This window comes from Pteropus vampyrus, unplaced genomic scaffold (assembly GCF_000151845.1).
Source record: "Pteropus vampyrus isolate Shadow unplaced genomic scaffold, Pvam_2.0 Scaffold60, whole genome shotgun sequence".
Lineage (NCBI taxonomy): Eukaryota > Metazoa > Chordata > Mammalia > Chiroptera > Pteropodidae > Pteropus > Pteropus vampyrus.
Window position 1 is genome coordinate 689,529 of NW_011888841.1, and position 9,145 is coordinate 698,673.

Consider the following 9,145-nt stretch of genomic DNA (forward strand, 5'->3'; position numbering starts at 1 on the left):
TAAAAATATTTTTAAAAATTTAAAAAAAAGTTTGCACCAAAGGAGCCATGGGGGCCAGATGGTCCGCAGTAGGGAGCAGCTGCGTGTGGCGGAGCTTCTGGCCACTGCGTGGGGGCTGTGGGGAGCCTACAGGACAGACTGGGGAGGGAGAAGCTGAAAGGAGCCTCTGTCACAGCCCACAGCCAATGCAGTGACGATGGGGACAGCCCAGAGCTGGGCCTGATGACGATCAGATTACCTTCGACCCCCAACCCGGCATGTACCTGATAGTGTCACCGACAGCCTCTCCTCCACGGCACTTAGCCCAGAGGTAATTTAACGTCTGCGTATGTGGTCCTTTGGTTAAGGTCTGTGAACCTGCCCCCGCCCCCACCCCACCCCAGAACTGAGTGCTCCATGAGGACAAGGCTCGTGTCCACTTTTCTGTCCTGTATCCCCAGCACCTAAGTAGCCTCTCCACAAATGATTATCGAATGGATACATGGAAAAAATAATGAATGAATGAGTCACCGTACTGGTGATAAAGGAATTTTATATTTGCTTCCAGTTTTCATATTTCCACGTTCTTGGTAGTGAAACGATATGCTTTTCCCGTTCTCTCTGATTCCAAAGATAGAGGAATTGTACCACTTTAAAAAAAGATTGGTATTCCTCTGGGATCTATTTTCTTTCTTGTTTTCTCTTTCAGTTTCTGACCATGAAAATAAAACATGATCATTACAGGAATTTTAAAAAATAGAAAAAGCATAAACAAACTAGAAAAAAAAAAAAACCCAAACACTCATGACCTCATTATGAAAAGGTTTCACCCATCAGCTGGTTGGCGTATTTTTGTCGGGACGGGCATCTCTGAGGGGCCTCAGCCTCGTTCTTAGGCCTCCTTCCTGCCTGTCTCACTTACAGCCATTTCTCAGATTCACCAAGAAGCCGGGCCCTCAACCTCTTCCTCCCGCATCCTTGGGACTTTCGTGGGGGAAGGCTGCCTTCCACTTCATGGGAATGATGGAACGCCTTGGACTTGAGCTCTTCACCTGCAGCCTGGCAGCCAAGCTTCCTAGCCAGGAATATGGGTGTTTGGGACTGTGTTAATTGCTTACATTATTATCCTTTTCCAAGTTTTCCGATTGCCTTTCTGAACTAGTTCCCTGACATGCTCAAATGGTTGATTCGGCCATTAGCATGTCACTAAAATGAGTTATGACGTTTCTTCAAAATCACATGCTTCATGTTTTTACAATTCTGGGTTTTCGAGATGATGCTGGTTCCCTCTGAGTCTCTTCTGTGATACTCTGGTACTATGGAAGCTACAGAAAAAGTATAGGCAGGGTGGGGAGAGGTTTCATATTCACATCCCATCCATACAGATGGCCACTGCTATCCCAGGAGCTCTGGGGAGAAAGATTCTGAGGCCAAGTCCAAGCTCAGTGGGAAAAAGAGATGCGTCTGATTGGTTACGTCTTGGCCTGGGAAAGGAAGGATAGGACCGGGGAACAGAAGCTCTTATTGCCATCCTGGATGTCAGTGGCCAGGCCTTCAAGGAGCTTAATGGTTTCTTTGGGAAAGAACTTGGGTCCCTCTAACTATCACCCCATCCAACTCCCCAGAAGCAGCAACCACCACTCTCAGAAATTCGACGTCTATCCTTCTAGACCATTTAAAGTATTTTTACATACGAACCTATGTCCACATCGTCTTTCATCCCTTTAGTCTCAAGAACTAATGGTAATTCTCTCCTTCTGATCAGCTCAGACCCACCCCTCTCCTTGCCAACCACTTCGCCTAAAGCCATTTTCTCTAGAACCACTTCGGACCCTCCTGCCACTGCTATCGGCTCCCCTCACATTCTTTCCTCTGCCCCTTCCCTCAAAATGGGCCACCTCTCCTTTAGTTCAGAGTAAATCTTATACTTTTCTTTCTTACTCTCTCCATGCCCGCTCCATATAATTTCCCCCTTATTTTGAGCTCCCCTAATCCTGATGGGTAAAATCTGGCTTCTCTGACTACCCACTTTTATAAATTGAACATTTCCATATTATTGTTTAGATGAATTAGAGAATGAGCCGGAGGCAGATCTTCGCCTGTATCCACCACACTCTACAAACAGAACTAGGCTGAAACTAGAACCTCAGCAATTGCTCAATGAGTGGATAAAGCTGTTCCGTAGGGTTGTTTTTTTTTTCTATTAGAAGTGTCAGAGGCTGATAATTATCCCCCTTTTCTATACTCTTGAAAGGATTCTCAACTTGTCTCCATAGACCTCAGAGTATTTGTCAATAGAACCATATTTTAATATAAATGAATTCTCTTATAATCGAATGTATTTTATTTTATTCATTTAAAAACATTATTCTGAGCAGAGGTCCATAGGTTTCACTAGATTGCCACAGGGGTTCACGGCACACACACACACAAAAAAAGCTAAAAATCCAGGTTCCCCAGGCGTTTAGCTGGGCATGTTGCTGCCTAGATTAAAGATCACACCTTCTAGTTTGTTCTGACAAATGAAGTGTTACAGAAACGGTTTTTGCAACTTCCTCAAACAGACCTTGAAAAGAGGGAATATATCCTTCTTCTTCTCTTCCTCCCTTGTGCTTCCCAGATTGCAGATGTAATGGCAGGAGCTCTGGTAGCTATTTTGGGCCTTGGGAATGCAGATAGAAGACCTGGTTCCCTGACGATGCGGTGCGGAGGTTTGTCTACCTCCAGACTTCTGAAATATGAGAAGGAAATGAAGTTCCAGCTAACTTAAGCTACTGTTGTTCCAGGCCTCTGTTACTTACCACCAGACCTAAACCAAACAAATGCGACAAGCCTCGCTGAAGGTAAATCGAAAACGGCGTTGTTTATCTAAAGAGTTTCCAGAAATCATCTCTCATTCTGGAGAAAGAATCATTTCAAACCTAGACAGTTACTCTTTTAGTGCCTAGCCTTATATCTAGTATTTAAACAACAGTGAGTTGTGTGGGAACATACTTTATTCAGAGTTTCCGTTTTTCAGTGTATCGACTAATGAACTTGATAACTTTTTTGAGTCTCATTTTTCAGCCACTTTTGTAGCCTGCTTTCGTCTTCCCCAAAGGGCGTTTATAAGCAGCCTGGCTTTGTGGTCACAAACTCTTAATTTATGACAGCAACTCTTTTAAAAATGCATCTCAAGCAATTTTAACATCAAATAGTAAAGATTGTTTTGGCGTGTTCATTGTATTATTGATAGGTTCAGAATGCATGTATGAAATCAAAACCATCGATAACATACCTTTGGGATGCTGTCGTTGCTGAAAGGCATAGAATAGCAGTGCCCGTCCTCCAAAAGATTATGGTATTATTGGGGCAATACACATGAAAAGATAAGCAGCATACAGCACATGACATAAAAGTGATGTGATCAGCAAGTGACAGGGTGACTTAGAAAAGGGACAGATAGGCTTATGATAAAAGAAAGGAGGAACGAGAAGAAAGACTAGCAAAATGAAGGAAATGGGTAGACCAGTTGCCTGGAACAGATATAATATAACAAGAAGGTGACAATCACCATGAACACTCAGGGACATCTTCATCTTTATAAGCCCCACATGTACATGGGCTTCTAAATTCCTAATGAATGCATGTCGTTTTTTCTATGAGTGTATATACCACATCTTTAAATGAATCATTTCCACCTAATATTTTCTTTAAAATTACATAAACTAAGCCTATTTATTTGTAGGATTATGTATAAAAATACCTAGGTCAACGTAAAAGAGGAAATTAAAATTCCCATCCTGAATCCCACCAGCCAAAGATGAGACCTAACCACTGCCAACATTGCAGTGTACGTCTTCACGCAGCCACGTAGGTAGGTTTCTATTTTTTCAGTCTGGTCTGGAAAGTTAGGTCTAATTTCTCTGGAATGGCTGTCCCAATGTTTATAGGATGTAGTGAATATATATAAATTTCAGAGTTGTTCTGACTGAAGCTGCCCCAGACGTGGACCCAGAAGCTGAGGTGGGCTGCCAGCCGGTGAAGTTAGCCCAGTCGTGACGCAGGCCTTTGTCATATCAGAGAATGGTGACCGCCAGAGTAGTTAGCATGTTACAAGTGCCTGAAGAATTGGGAATGGAGACAATGGAAGACATCTCCTCAGGGAGCTTAAAGAATAACTCATCCCAGTGTTCACAGGCAGCCACTACTGAGGTTCCATTGTGAGATACTATCATTTAATTAGTTCGTTTAATTTAAGAAAATCACAGTCACGCGCCATATAACGATGTTTCGGTCAATGATAGACCACATATATGATAGTGGTCCCATAAAATCATAACGGAGCTGAAAAGTTCCTGTCGCTGAGTGGCATCATAGCTGTCATGGCACAAAGCGTACCTCGCGTGTGTGCTGGTGCAAAGGAACCTACCACACATGTAATTATACACAGTACGTAACACTTGATAATGATAATAAATGACCAGGACACTGGTTTCTGTATTTAGCATACTCTACTTTTTACTGTTATTTCAGAGTGTCCTCTTTCTCCTTATGTATATTTAAAGTTTGCTGCAAAACAGTCATGCTGTGTTATGCCAACAGCTTCATGTACCTCATGTTTACTATATCTCCTGGCTGCATCATTTGCTCGTGTGCTTGATTTAATCTCATGTGGTTTTACATGTTTAGCCTAAGTGTGTACGGTATGTATAAAGTCTCCAGAAGTGAGCAGTCATGTCCTGAGCCTTCACACTCACTTGCCACTCACTCACTGACCCACCCAGAGCAACTTTCGGCCCTGTAAGCTCCACTCGTGGTAAGTACCCTATATGGCTGTGCTATTTTTAAAATCTTTTACATAGTATTTTTACTGTACCTTTTCTACATTTGGATACACAAACCTCATCATCAGGTTACAATTGCCTGCAGTACTTGGTCCGATAATGTGCTGTATGGGCTTGAAGCCTAGGAGCACCAGGCTATACCACACAGCCTGGATGCAAAGTAGGCTAGACCACCTAGGTTTGTGTAAGAGCACTCTAGGTTTGTGTAAGAGCACTCATTGTTTGCAAAACAATGAAATCTCCTAAAGACATGTTTCTTCGAATAGATCCCTGTTGTTAAGCTGGGCATGACTGCACTGAGGTGAAATTCACATAACTTAAAATTAGCTATTTTAAAGTGAACGATTCAGTGGTATTTAGTAATTCACTATGCTGTGCAACTACCTCCTCTGTCTGGTTCCAAAATATCTCCATCGCTCCCCAGTAAAAGTCCAGACCCATTCAGCAGTTTCTTCCCATTTCCCCTTACCCCCGGCCCCCTGGCAACCATCAATCCGTCTTGTGTCTTTAAGGATTCATCGCTTCTGAATGTCTTATGTAAATGGAATCAAACAATATGTGACCTTTTGTGTCCGGCTTCTTTCACTTAGCATCATGTTTTTGAAATTCATCCACATGGTAGCATATATTAGGACTTCCTTTCCATGGCTGGAAAATACCCCACCCTCTGTATATAACATGATTTGTGTATCCATTCATGTGTCAGCGGACCTTTGGACTGGCCCTTTTATAGCAAGTGCCCTATAAAAGGAAATATTTGCAGATCTGGAAATTTATAGACAGGGTCTTATAGATAGGGAGCAGAGGGCCATTTGGGGTTACCATGTCAGCTTGTTTCACCCGCGGTTTGGGATTGTCTAGTGCCTGGGGTTATAAATGATGAGACTCAGAAAAACGCATTATAATTATACGGCACGTTTGCTTCCCAACTTTTATCACAGTTGCGTGAGATAATCGGGACAGAAATGCTTTTCCCCATTTTAAAAATGAGGAATCTAAATTCCAGAGGCTGGAAGTCAGATGACCTGGCTGGGAAGTGAAAGGGGTCAGGGCACAGGCCAGGCCATCTGACCAAATCTAGCCCCCTCATCCTTTAAGCACTTATCGTTGACAATAACCACAGTGAAAGACAGAGATCCGGGTAGGAGGGAGATTCATGTGTCAGGAATAAATCTGCGGCAAATAAATAGAAGAGAACAATTACCAGTCTGTAGGAGCCAGAAGGAGACTGGTACCCAGGGAGGGAGAGAGCTTTTCTTCACCCAAACACTCCATCCTCATTGTTCTGCATCTACTGCCCACACATCAAAGCATGTGCCCAGGAATTCACATTTCATCTCTGTGGATCCTGCTTCTTGAAAACCTGGGTGTAGGGTGGGCAGAGAATGGAATGGGAAGCAGGCAGTATTCAGCCTTCTTACACACAGAGGGCTTAGGCAATGTTAGCAGAATGAATGAATGAATGAATATGGTTCAAAACACTTTTGAATCCTTTGCAACTTTTTCTGCTAGGCTGTTCATTCTCTTTGCACTGAAAATGAAAGCAAAAAATCTCTACCAAACAGTAGCTGTCAACAGTTCAGAGCCTGTGCCTCTCACCTTCTTAGGGGGGACAAAGCGGGGCAGAGCGTTCTTCTGTGCATGAGCGAGGGTGGAGGATACCCTGCTATAGCAAAGAGACCCCCAGATGTCAGTGGCTTAACGAACCAATATGTTTAAATCTCTCTCCTGCAGTTCCAGGTGAGTATTCCAGGCTGGTGGGCATCTTCGCTCTGCCTGGTCAATCAGAGATCCAGCTTCCTTCTAAGTCATTGCTCTGTCATCACTGTGACATTGCTGTCATCTACATGCCAAAGCTTGGTTGCTACAAGTTCCAACTATCTGGCTGGTGGACAGAGGGAAAAAACATGGAGGGAGACTGCCTGTTCTCTTAATGCCTAGTGGGCGTTGTGCATATCAGTTCTGCCCAACTCCTATTGGCTGAACCTTCATCACATGAGCATCCTAAGTGCAAGGGAGGTAGGGAAATGTAGTTTAGCTATGCACCCTGGAAGAAAGGAAGAATAGATTTTGCACCTCCACCCCTCCCCTATGTACTTGCAGTCTGTTTCTAGAAAGTAGCATAGAAGGCTTCCCTCCACTCCCAGACAGAAGGCCTCTCTTCCTGGCTGGAACCTCTTTCTTGGCCTTTCCACTCTCACATGGATGGGAGTCAACTCTGAAGGATGCTGATAAGCTTGTCCTTGGGAAGAAGGACCCCTCAGTCTGGAAAAGTGAAGGAAGAGAAGGAAACCCGTTGAGAGCGATGTAAGTAAGCGAGACCTGGATATGATAAATACTCACTAACCCACTCACAATGGTCTCCTCTGACACTTGAAAAGAGTAAATTTTAGACAAGATGCTCACACAATGGGCAATAACTGCACGGAGCTTTTAGAAAAGTTTCTGACAATACAAGGATTCATATACCCTTCAACCTGACTTCCAGGAGGACACCAATGCTCCCCAAAACACACACGCCACTCACCTATACTCTCACACTCACTCACCCATACATACTCTCACATTCTTAGTCACACATGCACACCCACACACATACACACAAGCACACACTCACGCCTATCATATCCCTTGGGGGTGGCCCTATTAACATATAAAGGAAGAGGGTGACCCAGCCTATGTCTAGGTGCCTATGAAGGGCCTTGACTCAAGCCCTGATCGCACAAGGGCCAGCTGAGCTGAGACGATCCATCAGGTCACAGCCACCTGCAATAAACTGTCTTTGCCCGTAAGCCAGAATCGGCGGTCTCATGACTGTTTCTCCGTCTTAGAAAAACAAGAGCTCTCTCCTACGTACTTGTAACAATACCAGGAAGCGTTTAGGGAAGAAAAACTGGCAAGCACAGACGAAATCCGTCCATGGCCATCTTTCTTCATACTTTGGAGGCTCTCGAAACTCTGCCATCTCCTCCCTGCCTGCCTCTGGCAGAGTCACGGCCTCAGCAGGCTCCTTCCCCAAGCCCAGCAGCAAGACAGCCTCTCACTCCGTTGTGATGGGGACGCCAGTGACTCTGAGGACTGGCTCCCGACACAGAGCCCCTAAGACTTCGTGTTCCCACAAGGCAAGGTTCTGATTTCTCCACCTTGTTTCCAGAAGCTCAGCTCCTCAGACAGCGGAAACTGATTCCATTTCCTGCAGCTTCCTGTTTCTCTCATCCCTAAGAAGGTGCTATGGAGTATCTCAACAGTGTCAAGATGTGAAATGAATTTTTATGCAAACAAAAGGCCAAAAACACCAGGCAGGGCGTTGGGGTGGATGAGGTCAGAGAGGGAGAGGAGAGGGAAATGAGAAGTCCGTGGCTGACATACTGCAGACCAAAGAAACATCAGTTATTCTTTTTCGGCCCTAAGAATAAAAAACTCCCCGAAAGGCTGCACTCATCTTCCCTATTATGGAGATGTGGTCTGGGCTGGAGGAAGAGACTGTTCCCAATAAACAGAGACAGGCAGTGGCTTTCTCTCCCTTTTCCTTTGGGAGACACATAGGCTCCGTCGTGGCCCGAGGAAACCTCCCAGCCGCAGATTACACTTTGTTTAAATCTATCAAACCTTGCGGGGTTTATTGCTGGTTTTAGGGCCCAGCTCCTTATTTGGTCTTTGGAAGAGGACATTTTTCTGCTTGTTCATTGCTCTCCTATTGTACTGGCACAAGGAAGAGGCTGTAAACACAGGAACAAAAGGCTGGAACAGTAAAGCAAAGACACGAGGCCGGTACCTGCGTTGTTTGCCTCTGTCCCCGTCTTATTAAGCACAATCGCTTACGTGAACGTACTTGACTATGGCCTTCCAAGCCTCAGAGTTTGTGCTGCTGGCCGTCGCTAATGCACAGGGAGGCCGGCGAGCCAACGGGGGACTCACGTGGTCAGCTCTTGGCTCCTCACCTGTTGGCCGTGTGCCCCCAGGACAATCATTTAACCTCTCGGATCCTCCGTTTCTTCGCCTGCAAATTCAGACTAAGAACACTGCAGAAGGTGGATGGCCACTGGAACATGGCAGTGTAGAGAGGGGCCACCAGGAAAAAGCTGGCGGGCAGCCAGCTGGAGGCCTCCTGGGGTCAGCATTAAAGTGGCAAATTTGCCACAGGTCAGGTTCGATCATGTAGGCCCAGGAATCTAATGTCACTCCTCATGAGGGTGCCCATTTTTTCAAGGCCCGTTCACACTAATCTGGCTCAAAGAGACCGATGTATAGACCCAAGTAACCCGTTGCTCATTCTAATTGAGAAATGCTAGCAGGACCAGTCAGAGCATCCCCAGGCTCTGGGTGAGTGATGTGGGAAG